Genomic DNA, 14,859 nt, shown 5'->3' on the forward strand with positions numbered 1-14,859 from the left:
AAAGATGTAAGAGAAGTAATGATCACTTTAGCTCATCTAGTTTCTTCTAAGTTTATGAAATAATACAATACGTTTATTGGCTCAGTTATAGATTTTAGAATATAAAGATAACTCCGCTCTGAAGTGTAATTATCTGTAATATGCTGCAGTGTGGTGGTAGTGTAAAGGTGTGACTCCATTAGGTTAATTAAATATTAACTACCCTGCATATAAGGAACTTTAGAATATTATCACACTAAAACAGTGGAATAGCTCATTCAGTAAAACAAGGGTGTGTAGGTATAGTAAATGCAGTAAGCAAGAAGTAAAAGGTGCATCCAAAATAGTACCTGAAGTGTAATGTAATAAGATTATTATTATTATTATCATCATCATCATCATCATCATCATCTGTGGTGAAAGAATTAGGCTCCTTAGATTCTTTACTTTACTTACTATCAGTAGGCTACAAGAGTGCAAAAATACAAGAAAAAACCTGCCTTCAAAATCCTACTTATGTAAAAATACAGAAGTATTATCAGCAAAATGTACTTGAAGTATCAAAGGTGTACTCATTGTGCAGAAAAAAGGCCCACATGACTGATAGATGTATTGATATCACATAGATTGTTGCTGATGCAGCATGTGTAAGCAGATGCTGTAGTTCTGCTACACAGATCTCTTCATTTTTTTTAATCTATTCTTTGTGAAATATTCCATCGATGCTTCTTGAACAAGTGATTAAGTGAAACTATGTGAGACATCTGACAGGAACACCTTTGAGAAGAACCACTCTTATCTATAAACTGATGATATCTGACATCTGAGGATGTTTTTTGTCTTTGTTTTAATTTCATAATCTGAAATTTAACAATATTCTACAATAAAAATAAATGTAATGTAGTAAACATACAATATTTCCCTCTAAACAGCGAGGAGTAAACATATAAAATAGCAGAAAATGTAAACCATCTCAAAAGTGCCTCAGAATTGTACTCCAGTAAATTCCTTTTTGCCTCCGATAACAATGTATCATATTTTATTGGCTGATAAACCATATAGCCAGAAGTATGTGGACACTCCTGAGCACATCTCATACCTGGTCTGGTCTATATTTCAGTTCACTTTCTTTGACAGTGTGGTTAAAACCCTTGTTTCAACATGACAGCCCCCCCACACACAAAGCCACATCCAGAATGAAATGGTTTGCACAGCCCTTCCAGAGGAGTAGGGGCTGCGATAGCAGCATAATAATGTCCATGGATTTACACTGGCGCTGTTCTCATGCTTTGAGTGGATGTCCACTTACTTTTGGCAATGTGGTGTATGTTTCCTTTCTTAAATATGAATCTGAAACTAACTTCAGACATCATTACACTCTGAAATGTATAACATAGAATCAAATGTTAAAAACCTACCTTACTTAAGAGTATACTGTCACTGAATCTCAGACTGGCTGCTGCTCGTTGTAGCTCCACGTTTGATCGCTAGATGGCAACAGTTCATCACTTTTCTGCCTGTAGTGAATATCGGCTTTCCCTCTGTGTGGTACAGGTGTGGCTGCCAGTGTTCTGTTTTCCTAGCTTAAATACATAAATATATATATATCTTTTAACCAGATATCTCTCCCCTGCTTTGCAGAGTGTGAGAGACACAGGCTGGTGGGGAGAAGGTGCACCATTTACCTGATATCACAGCTGGATAGTGTTCCTGTTATAAAGAAAATGATGAGTGGAAATATGAAAAAAAAACGTTCTCTTTTTTTAGTAACTTCCCTCCCGCCTGAACATTCCCCACCACAGTTCGGTTGCCTAAGAGAGACAGATTGCAGTTTGGCCGATTTGACAGTCGGCGAGCAGCCGGGGTTTGATGTTATTTCGCTGCACCGGATTTCCCCTGTGACAGTAAAAGGCTAATGCCCCGTTACTGAGCTCATTTGTCAACACCAATCCAGCAGACAGTGGCTTGTCTATTCTGTCCCACCCAGGTCCCAAAGTCTTTCCCTTTCTCTCTGCCAGTTTTGGAGTTGGATACTAACAACTGTCAGGCAGAGGTTCAGTGATTGAGGTTAAAATCTGTGTTTGTGTGTGTGTTTTGGAGACAGATGAGAGAGCATATCATCACTTCTACTCACTCTGTATGTGTTGCATAAGAGCATCAGTCACAAGCTAATGAATTTATATGCAGCGCAGTGCAGCTCGTCCTTCTCCTCTTTCTCATTCTCTTATTTTTTCTTATTTCCTGTCAACTTTTCAGCTCTTTCTCCCCTTTTCTTTGTCTGAATTTCCTTCTCGCTTAGTCCGATGAGTGTTACGTTGAACCTGGTGTCTGCTTGTGCCTGAAGTTTTGCCCGTGTCATGTGTGGTTGTATATTCTCCTTTATTTGGAACAACACTTTGGAGCTAAACACGATATCTATCTCCTCTCTGCCTGTCTCTCTCTCTCTCTCTCTGATGATTTATATGCACGCAGTTGGTGGCATTTTGAAGCTGGCTGCTTATGACAGGGACTAAATGGCAGCAAGAGCAGGCCATTAGTATGTGTCTTGCTGGGTGCTTCTGACATATCATGCCCTGTCTGTGGCCCTGCCTTTGAGTCTGGACTCTCAGTCTATTCTGTGATATATAGCCATAAATTAGACTACAGGAGTTGTCCAACAAAGTTTACATCAATCCTCTGGACTGGCTGCCAAAACGGCTGAAGACTTTTCATTTGAATGGATTCTTCAGTTCTGACGTCAAATCTCAAGAGGAGAAAAACTGACATTACACAAAATCAGAATGACTGGGACACAAACTGGGAGCAATCGGGAGTTTGCACCATCAGCCAGAAACAGCATCAACGGACATCAAGGGCAGCGACAAAAACACATCAAACAGGCTTTGAAAAGCTGACCTGACCTGGCTTTCGTTAAAACTCATGGTGTTTTGTCTGCTGCTTCGATATACGTACAAACAGAACAATTTACAATAAAGGGCGCAATCCAGTACAACACAACAAACTACATACAGCCTTTTAGGATTGGGTGTTTGATCCCTCTCAAGTTTCAAGTTATTTATTTGTCATATGCACAAGAATTGCAGTGACTACACACACATGCACACTAATAAGCTATTATTCTGAATATAGGCATTTGGATATTCCAAATTAGGCTTTATGCCGAATGGAGCATTTTCTGATGTGGGATATGCATTCTTTGGATCTTTATACAGCACATTTAGAATATATGTCTCTGTTGGCGTTACTGTTACTACAGCTTGCGATATACAGCCTCTTGCCTGTTGACAGTTAGCTCTGTGCATTGTCTAGCCAACAGTTTGCAAGGCTGGTGCAGAGATTCATGCACTAAAGAAAAGCTCACATTTCTGGTCAGAAGGACAAACAAACCTATGTTTAAACATTATGAAAGATTTGGATATGAACAGGTTTTTGGATCGATGAAAGTATGGCAGTATGCATGGCTGCATGTAAACAGGAGTATTAGTGGAATATTCATTTTCATTATCCATGTAAACAGTCCTTGTTTTTCAGAATAAGGACAAAAACAGAATATATAGTGCATGTAAAAGTCAGTTTTAATTCTCAGGCTCCTTCCAACAAAGCTCATTTATCAAAAGAAAATAACACAAGTAAATAAGAAAGACATAAGAGAAAGCAGAAAATTGCGCAGAAGTTAAAATAAAGGAATAATAATATACACAAATATACAAACTGTGATGGTTTAACAGTTTCTAAAGCTGCAATGCGTACAGGTATAAACAGGTAGAATATATATGTGCATATAATATATATGCAGGTAGTAACAAAGCCAAACGTAGTATAGAGGTAAAGTGACAGACAGTAATGAACTGTGACAGTTCAGCAGACTTATGGCCTGCAGGATGAAGCTGTCAATGGACCTGGTGGTGCAGGACCGGATGCTGCTGCACTGTCTACTGTCCAGACAGCAGCAGGCAAAACAGTTTGTGGTCGAGGTGATTGGGGCATTAATGATCCTCTTGGCCTTCTTCCTACACCCCTGGGTGTAGAGGTCCGTCATGGACGGCGGCTTCATCCTGGCGTGCTGAGCAGTTTTCACCACCCTCCACAAATCCTTGCAGTTGAGCACGATGCACCTGCCGTACCAGGCTGTGATGCAGCCAGTCAGGATACTCTCCATGTTGAGCCTCTTCAGCTTATAGAGGAGAAGAGTCGTCGTCTTGAGTTCTCACTGATGTGAATGCGTGAGGAACCTACAGCTGACTCTCCACCATTGTCCCACTGATGGTGACATGTCCTTCTCCTCTTCGCTTTCTGTAGTCCACAATCAGCTCCTTTGTTTTGCTGATGAGTTGGAGGTTGTTGTCCTGGCACTGAGACATCAGGGCCCAGACCTCCTGTGTGCAGGCGGTCTCATCATTGTCAGTCATCAGGCCGATTACAGTCATGTCATCAGCAAACTTGATGATGGTGTTGGAGCTGTGGGTGACCATCCAGCCATGCGTGAATGGTAATGCCAACACGAATAATGTGATTGCAGCTGTGCAGGTCTTCACTGTATGCATTTGTATGCACAATAATAATTATGTTCCAATTGGATTAAGCACGTTATGATTAAAATCAGAAAATGGAAAGGTGAGATGGGTAATTAATGTCTTAGAAATAGAATAAACACCATCAAAGCCTTTCCATTTTCCTTCTCTTGTTTTGTCCTGTAAATAATCAAGTCTTCCTGCAAGCACAACGCAGATTTAAACAGAATTCCCACAAGATCTGCCACAAAAAAACTGCACCACCTCACACCTTGCCAATGTTGGGAGATGGGTACAGCGAGATAAACAGCTGGTGGCATAAATACTCCAGTCGAATGCCATTAAACCGCTGCAGAAGAGCTCCAGTCAAAGGAAAACAGCATAGTAAACATGAGAGAAATGGTGCATTTTCTGTATGTTTGTTTCAAGTACTCATTTAAGGAACGTTAGCATCTCCTCATTTGTCCACACAGAACTGTTATTTCACCTGCTGCTATTTTTTGGAAGCTTGAGCGACAAATAAGTCAGGATTGATTTGCTTAGTCTGTTTCCATTGCACTAAAAATGACTAGAGGTGACTAGCTCCACCCTGCAATACACAAACAGTGCTGCTGCGTGTCTTCGAGGTGGATCTTAAGTGAGGATGCTGACTTTTTCCCTGAGACGTGCAGCTTAGGCTTTCAGTACAATATCATGTGGACATCACATGCATACTTAAGACTGTTTTATAGACTTTTCATATAAAAACAATCAGCTAGAGACTGAGAGGCCAAGAGAAACAAAAGCCAAAAAGGGAGAAAGGCAAAGGTGAAAGGATGGAGCGATTAAAGAAAGGCTTAGGTACACATGGAGACTAAGAGGAAATGCAAAAGAAGGGAAAAAGAAAAGAGGCTGAGAAAAATAGACACTGAGACACATCTTGAGTAAAGGACAGACACAGGGACAGAGAGGAGGAGAAAGGCAGGAAGGGAACAGGACAGAGAAGAGAAAACAGAGCAACAAGAGGCCCTGCGAGGAGAGAAAGAAAGCGGAAGACAACATATTACTTGTGGCAGACTCTGTCATGGAGTTAATGGGGTTTTGCCACTTCTTATCATCCCAGTGCCTTTTGAACCGTGGCCTTTGCATACAGAAAGATCATTAACTCTCAGCTCTGCCTCCTCCAGGGGCCTCTTCTCCTCTCCGTCTGCAGGACGACACGTCACCAAGAGCCTGGTGCGTGCATCCCCGATTCCATTTAAATCTGAACTACACACTTTATGTAACAATGCACCCGTATTAGCAGCCGAAATCACAGACCGGAGCTGCGACACAGAAGAAAGCGCAGTTCTCTCTAATTGAGTTGTTGTTGCTCTTGGATATGCTCACACTGGTGGGAAATATCTTGAGCCAAGAATGTAAAAGAGACACATAAAAATTTGAATGCAGCTAGCTAGAAAATCTAGCAAAATGTTTGTTCAAGGAGTCCACTGTTTTCCTGCTCTTACATGACCTGATTTCTAACCTCATTTTGCATCTGAAAGCCCAGTATTTACCTCATTAGCGCCTTTATATGCCTCAGTAAGAAGCATCTGGGTGCAAAACTTCGGTGGAAGACCTTGCTTTACACCAAGAGGTGCACATTGGCCAGAGCAGTGAGGAAAATGTGAAGATAATAAGGCAGATTTTGCACTTTCAGACAGTTTTTTGCAGAACACTTGGATTACTTTGTGTTTTTGGCAAAATTTGATTGACATTTCTGCTTTTTTTTGGGAGATGCTAGATATGATTGTGTTTGGTCCAGTAGTTCAGGAGAAGGGTGAGATAGCTGGATTCTAAGGAGGGTTTCTTACAGGCAGTATTTTATTTACAGATATCTTACAGAAAGTCCCATGTCAAAATCTGATGTTTTGTTGACCCATACATCCACCCAAACCTCCATCCTAGGCAGTGTGAGGGTGTCTTGTTTTGTTGTTGATGGTGAGAAAATAAACGCTTTGTTGTTGCTGCCACTCGGCCTCATTTATGCAGCTGAACAGAACTGCAACCACCTCAAATCTTCATTAAAACAGGTAAGAAGCAAGTGCTTTGCTCGGAGGCAGACGCATCACTGGGAAAGTAAGGTCTTAACCAGTTTAAAACTCCAGGATGCCTGATTTTGTAAGCGGCTAATGTTGCAATAAGCTCTGGGTCAAGGAATAAACCCCCAAGCTGTTTATGCTGAGCGAAGCAGGGCAGGGACGGGGATAGATAGGTGGGATACCTACTGGGTAATCAGGTGGATAAATCCTCAGTCAGGCAGTGAAGAGATGAATGAAGAGGAGGGTCAGAGCCAGAGGGAGGTCACTGTCATACATCCCCTCCCTTCACCTCTCCTCCTCCGTTTCATCAGATTCACTTCCTCCTGCGGTGCTCGGAGCCTGAACACGACTCACACATGTCGATTCACGATGTGTGTGTGCGTATGATTGAACACCTGATATGTCAGCGTTTGAGGGAGGAGAGGAGGGAAAACAACTTCACTGTCTTATCTAAGCTCGAAACTGATTAAAAAGACAACTTCCATGCTTACGCTGTTAAACACCTCGCCTGGAGTTACACAGGAGGAGAATTAGACACAACAAACAAGCGCAGCTGCAAGTTGTCTTCCTTTCTTGTTCATCTTGTTGAGGAGAAACATTAACACTTCAGTGATAAACTGCTAAACTGGCAGATATTTCTCCCAGAAAGGTTGGTGGAGACCAAAACAGAGTTAGAAGAAAAGTGACATGATACCATATTAATGCCAATATTGCTACACGTCTGCTGGATATAACTAGGAGGACATTTCCAAAGTTCAACTTTATCAACAATAAAATGATAATGTGTTAATGTTCTACTTGTACTACTGTTAAATTGATTTAATTTGACAAATCCTGTCTGTCTGGAGCAACATTCTATTTAACGGTTCTTACTCTTTTTACTTAAACTTTTGTGGATCTATGTTTATATTTACTATAATTACTGTGTTGTACTTCCTTTGGGAACTTAATGCTGATCTTTCACTAGTGATACCTTTGTTTCTTCCTAACAATGAGCACAATGTAGCTAATTTGACAGCTAATCTATACGTTTGGGAATCCAGTTAAAATCCTGATTTACTTTTCTAATAGCGTTGGTCAAAGTCTTGTTTGTGGAATCTCACTGTTTTCTGATCAGTATTCATTGAATTTGTTGTCCAATACAGTTTTCACAGTTTCACAGCTTCAACCTTTATTGAAAGTGTGTTCAGTCAACGGCAAAGCTGTGCACGTACGTGCATCGTTAGGGCAGAAGAGTGTGTATCTAAACTTGTCTGTGTGTTTGTATGTCTCAAGGTAACGACACTTATTCCTTCGCCTTTAATAAGAGGGGGATTTCAGAAAGTCAGATGGAGAATACAAATATGCAACAATCCCAAACTCTCCATCCCTCACTTGACAAACGACAGCGAGTGAACAAATCCATATTCATCTCCTCCGCAACCGCAGAGGCAGAAAAGAGCATTCTTGTGGGAGACCAGGAGATTATTTACATTCTCAAAAAGGAAGACTTGACATCTCCTTCTTCAGCTCAAAACCACCCTCTTCAACCCTTATTCATATCGGCTTTCCTGTCATATGCATTCCCTACTTTTGTTTACACACCCCCCTCATTGCAAATATGTTGATCATTTCGTGTTGATGGAGCACATACAGGAGGGCGTGACACACGGATTACATGTTTAAGCCCCGTTGCTGGTGGAAATAATGTATGGCTTCTATTTATGGAGGCGTTGGCGAACATGCCTGTTGTTGTGTACCTGCGTGGTGATCGTGATGCTGGAGATCACAGGGGACTATTTATCAGCCTTTTTTCTTGAATATCTCGGCCAGATGGTTCTCAGGAATATCCGGACAACGTTGTTACATGGAAATGATTAATGAAGCAAATAAATGATATATGTATGATACTTGATGCACCCTACAGGCTCCTGCGGTGCACGTGAAAGTCAAGGTTAAGCAGCTGAACGGCTGAATAGATTAAGTCGTGGGAAGGGAAGCACTGTGATGTCTGTTCCATCTGCAGTACAGACTGCTGAGGAATCTTCACACATGAGACCATATGTCAGTGTCAGCTCTATGCAGTGTGAGGGCTCTGGCTTGTGTCAGCACCTGGGAGGGCAGACGAGTCGGGTACCGTGGCAGGAAACGAGTCATGAGGCCACGAGCTGTGCTGAAATTACAACATGAAGTTAACAAATCTGCTCCAGGGGGAGGTGGACAGAAAAAAATGCAAAAAATGAGACAAAACTGACAAAAGACCATAAAAGACCAGTTCTGATCCTTTAAAGTTCAATCCTGTTTGTTTGGCAACACCTGTGCTGACTGGTGGTAACAGCAAGTGTAGATTAATTCTGCAGTTCCCAGAATTCTGGGGTCAGTAAAGACAAAAGAGCAACTGGTTTATGTTTACAATGCAACCAGACAAACTCATGTTGTTTTAATAAAGGCCCCGGGCCACTAATGATTGCAACTGCAATCTGACAGTTGGACATACAACAGCAGAGCAGAGTAAAGAGTGAGTTACCTTGCAGAGAAGTTGAAGGTGTGACCATGAACGATCTACTGACGAAAAAATTACAAAAATGCTTATATAGACATATTTTTGATGAAGAATCACTTTTAGCGCTAATCTTGTAGACCATGGCATTTTGCTTTCCCTGTGGCTGCTTCACAAAAAAAGTCATCTGTGTTTCATCATTTGAATGCTTTTAATGTGAAGCAGCAGCAGTGGGAAAAGTTGTGTTTGCATCAGCGACGTCGATGACAGGACCATGGGAGAGTGAACAGCGATGTTCAATTCTGATATCAATGAGATAAAAATTAAAAACGCTAATGCTGAATTACATGCAGGCCTTGTTTTCTATTAAACCCTTGTACATGTGATGGTGGTTTGAATCCTGTGCTGGAATTGTGGACTCCGCCAGTGACAATAAAAACTATATGTAGACAGGAGTGTAAATACACTGATTGCTGAAAAATGGAGACCATAAATAGCATCACACACACGGTTTAAGTTCATGAAAATGTAAAGGATCATAATTTTAAATCTTGCACTGAATTTTTGCACCTGACTGGTAGCACATAGCAAAATGATGAAATGAACTCAAACAGAAGAATGACTGAATAGCATCTGCTGGCTCACACATTTGGAGACATTGTTAGATACTGTTTGTTAATGACTTTTGAACCAAAATAGAAACTGTGACAGTCAATATGGCCCTAAGGAGAAGCGGGAATTGCATATGCTGCGCTCAGAAGGGTGTGTGTGTGTGTGTGTGTGTGTGTCCATTCAGAAAGAAAAGAAAGTAGGTGATGTCGTGTATGGCATAATGCATTATCTATGAGACAGACACTGACATGTAATTTAAGGCCACTTTGTTGTGACCTTCCCTGCACAATGCTGTCATTCTTATAACCATCCTCACATGGTGGTGAGTTGCATCATTAAATGTTATATATTGTTTATATTATGCTGTTTAAAGGTGGCAGAAGTAATAAATGCCGTGACCTAAAGCCTCTGAGTCTTGGGTTTGTCCCCAGCAAGTCAATAGCTGAACTCCCTGGACTGTTTGAGTAGGATGACAGCGATTCAATGAGTTTTAAACAGGGAACTCCAGCGATTTAGTATTGCACTTCCATAAAGCGGAGGGTCTCACAAGAGGCACATTTCCAAAATGAATGGCCAAATAGATGCAGCAAAGGTCAGGATATCCTGACTTTTAGTCACAGTAACAGAAAGATTAAATGATGTAAAGATTCTAGGAAATCCAGCCTTTAGGTCACATGTAGGCGATATACAGTCAGAACACTGTATTCACTTAGAACCTTTCATGAGTTTTGCAGTAAAAGACGAAAGCATCAGACATCAAATATTGTGGCATCCTTCTGTTCTTCCCACTCTCTGTGCATTGTGCAGGGTGCTTTTATGCTGTTACGAAACCAAAATCAAGGGTTTCAGAGGATGAACACAGTAAATTAGAAATATGAAACCTATTATTGTAAAAAAGAATAAGATAATAAAGAAGGGTAATCTCAGACCTGCAGGAGCCAAACCAGAACTCCAGTGACACCTTGTGGCTGCTCCTCATCTGCTGGCCTCTGAGCTGCAGTCTGCTGAGCTTTTACGTGAGGTGTTATTTCTTACTAGTGAACATGTTTCCTGGTAAGTTTTCACTGAATTGTTTGCACTGCAGTGACCTCTGATATATTTCCCAGCATTATTTTAAAAGACTGTGTTGAGTTTCATAAGGATGCTACAAATAAAAAGAACCTCTTAGTTTACAAATGCAGGTAATTTAGTCATTACAGCCTCCATGAAAGTTTCAAATTCAGCATCAATTACCTTTTTTATTTATTTTTATTAAGAATCCTTTTTGGAAAGGTAAGAATGAGGTTTAGGTCCGGGCTGGGGTATTTATTGATGATAGTTTCGGTTACAGTCAGGCTTAAGGAAGTGCATCATGCAAGGTGTGTCATCATGCGTGTGTGTGTGTGTGTGTGTGTGTGTGTGTGTGGACATACATTACATTATCATCATCAGTATTACCCAGGTGTAAAAATATTACACTTAAAGACTACTTAAGCTGTACTCAAGCATCCCTGAGTACCACGTCAGTAATACCTTAAGTGTAAATAGTATGCTTTTTACAAACTTTAAGTGTACTGAAGTACACAAGTGAAAATCATGATTCATGAGCATTCAAAACACACTTACAGTACAATTGTATTATATCACCAGAAATACACTTAAATATACCTAAAATGAAGTGAAATTAAAGTAAACTTTAATTACGCATGTTATTAGTGTGAGGTTGAGGTTAGGGTTTGGGTTAGGCAAGCAGTGGTTATGTTTATGGTGAATGTCAAAGAAACTAATGTAATGCCCCCTGTGTCGCCTCTGTAATGTGTGTGTTCTCATGCTGCCGGCACATGTTTGACCCTATGAATACAACAGTTTGTTTGCCTGTACACACACACAAGTGGTGCTACTCTGTGCGTGTTTGTGTGTGCACAAGACGGTCATATTGGATGAGTGATAAATCTTTTATCTGTTTGTTTTTGTTGCAGGTGTCTGTGTGTGCGTGTGTGTGTGTGTGTGTGTGTGTTTTCTGTATACCTGCAACAGTTTGACATTTGGGCGTGGGAAAGGAAGATCAAACTGTGCTCTGCTTGGGTAGCATCTGTTTCCTCCATCTACTGGCAGCACGTCTGTGAGTGTGTGTGTGTGTGTGTGTGTGTGTGTGTGTGTGTGTGTGTGAGATACAGACACACACAAAGCCATCTTGAATGTTGTCCTTCATTATTTACCTGCCTGCTGGAGTGTGTGAATAACTAGAAAACATAATCTTTGCCTACAGGTTGTCATCTGTTTACAGCAATTCACCAGAATATTCAATTTAGAGCTGTGGTCTGCTGCTCATGGTTAGATTTACAGACCTCCTGCACACTGTCTCTTACATTTCACTTACTGCCAATGAAGTCACTGTGATCAGTAAAAATCCAGGTAAACTTTGCAGTACTGACCATTCACTAAGCCCTGCACCTCTCACTTCATGTTGCTATTGTTGCAGATAGGTTTACAACCTGACATTCTTATGTCCTTGCATTCTCTTTTCTAGCGATTGAAGTTGTTTTTGCCGTCTGAGTTGACTTGCTGTTGTTATCAGCTGTAGCTAATTAAGCTCTGTGAGTTGGCGGAAAACTGTGGTTCCGCGTGAATCCCAAAATGTCGAACTGTTCCTTTAAGGTTTCAGTCATGTGCTCTGCTGTGGTTTGTACCTGTGTTACATTTTGTCAAACCATTAAACACATGCCGGCTGTTAGCAGTTCCGGTTTGCAGGGCACCCGTGGATGGACAGCTATCACTGGATTATTTTGATACTGAAGAAAATGCAACTTCTCATGGAAATTCTGGAGTTTTAAGAGCATCTTTTTCAATCATTTTTGAGACTTTTGTGCTTTGCCTCATGCTTATGCACTGCTGCACTTCTTTTAAGATGTTATACTTGATTTTATGCATTCTATGTGTAATGGGGAAAATGGCATGATTGGGAGGAGGCTATTTATAGAGCAACGGAAGTGAGCGCTCCCCCTTTCTGTCATTGTGACCTGGCTGCTGTAGGAGGAAGCGCGGTGGTTACACGTGCTGCGAGGAAGATCAAACATTTCTTTCGGTAGGCGACATAATCACAGGAATAACGTACTTTGGCAACTAAAGTAAAAGAACCACATAATAAATGCATCCTATCTCTGTACAGCTAAGCTTGAGGAGAGGCTGTATGCTGCGCTGTAGAGCGCAGCTCAGCTGATGAGATCGGACGCTGCGCTGTAGAGCACAGTTGATGCCGTGTAAGCACGCAAAAATTTGATTGGTAGGTTAACTTTCCCCTTGTGCTGTATAAATGAAGTTAAGTGCAATTCAAGCTCATGTAATTCATTTTAGTTGTGTCTTCCTATAGTTTCCGTTACATTCTAGCAGCTCAGGGAGAACTCAGAGTGAACCTGGAGTGATTTTACTCGTGGCCACTGCAGCATCACGCACACCGCTGGTCTGGCTGCTAGTATGCGTTCTTAAAGGTACGGCATATTGGCTTTACGTTGTTTAAACAAATGTTTTTAATTTATAATTTGCCATACAATTGGCTAATTCTGTGTGTATTTTATAGAACTGTCGTCCTGTGCAACACTGTCTGTCACTGTTTTCTTTTCCCACCTTAAGAGTTTTTTTTTTATCAACGGGCCATTTTTTATAGTGGTTTTCTTTTATTCTTCCTGGAGTTCATATTATATTTTGGTAATTGATCTGAGCTGAGTGATGCTGTCATGGGCAATGTGCAATAAGCTTTACGGGTGAAGTGCAATACATTTATGGGCATGTGCAATCCTGTTCCTCAACAAAGAGACAGCCTGTTTAAAGGTCCCTTGTGTGAGTTTGTAGTGGCATTCATTCTTTTTGTGTGATCATATGATTATTATTGTTTGCTGTGAGTTTGTTATTTTGATTTTTTTTGGTTGGGCCACTGATTGTCTGTCTCGGAGGTTGTGGCCAAGTAATTGCTTGGCAACCACAAGCATCTTGTCCTGCCTAGTGTAGTGTATTGCCCTGCATCCCATGCTATGAGTGACGGTATATGACGGTGCTGTCCAGCTCGATAAATTGCCCTGTGGTTATTTGATGTATTATTGAATGTGTAAATAAAGTGGTTAATTAAATTGAAGTTGCCAGCCTCCTGTCCATTAAATTGAGACCCTTACCTGTGCCTGACCAATCAGTCTGGTACTGGAGGTGATGTTTATTATTCACTAGCTTTTCAATACTACATATTTGGCGCTGCGAGCAGGGTCGGTGGCTGGAACTTCATTTTTAAATTATTTATATATATATATAATTTTTTTTTTTTTGGTGGCCCTGTTGAGTAGTAGAGTGGGAAAAGAAACAGTGACAGGTCTCCAGCAACGAGGGAACCGACGAGATCCAGATCACTACCTCTTTTGGACCAGAGACTTCGCATCAGGATCATGGAGGATCTACAGGCCCTAATGGAGCAGCTGCAGCAGCTAAAGGCAAGCAATGAACAGTTGAGAGAGCAGCTGCGAGAACAATCCCAAACACTGAACTCAGTGTCAGGGCCTTCCACGGCCACTTCTAATGTGACCTCGGTCAATAGTCCAGTAGATGAAGCCATCAATACTCGTTACATCTATGTACCTAAAGAACGTAAATGTCCAAAGTTCACTGGTAAAATGTCAGTTGATCTGTTAACAGTTGAACAGTGGGTGGAGGAAGTACGCAGATGTTTGGGGGTTCGACAAATGCCCTTAGCTGAACAATTGTTGTTTGTCACCGATCACTTAGATGCAGCTGCTAAGTCTGAGGTCAATTTTCATCCAAGCATTAACAGAGACACCCCAGAAAAGATTTTTGCTATCTTGCTAGAAAATTACAGCTGCTCACAGTCCTATGTTGCTGCACAGTTACAGTTCTTTCAGCGTACTCAGCATGATGGAGAGTCTTTACGTGAGTACTCCCACGCTCTTAAGTCCCTAATGGACATTGCAATTCGTAAAACTCCAAGTGGTATTCCCAACTCTGATGTGCTATTGCGTGATCAATTCATCGAGCATGTACGTGATGACATGTTGCGTAGAGAGTTAAAACAACGTGTAACTGAAACAACAGATATGTCTTTTGTTGATCTGCGGGCTATCGCTATTAGGTGGACAGATGCGGTTAGACAGGGTGGTCGAAGTAAGCCTCGGGCCTACTCTTGTGATTCATACTCCCAGGTAGCTGATAGCGTTGAGGCTAACACAAACGCAGTCACTGC

This window comes from Chelmon rostratus, chromosome 3 (genome assembly GCF_017976325.1).
Source record: "Chelmon rostratus isolate fCheRos1 chromosome 3, fCheRos1.pri, whole genome shotgun sequence".
Taxonomy (NCBI): domain Eukaryota; kingdom Metazoa; phylum Chordata; class Actinopteri; order Chaetodontiformes; family Chaetodontidae; genus Chelmon; species Chelmon rostratus.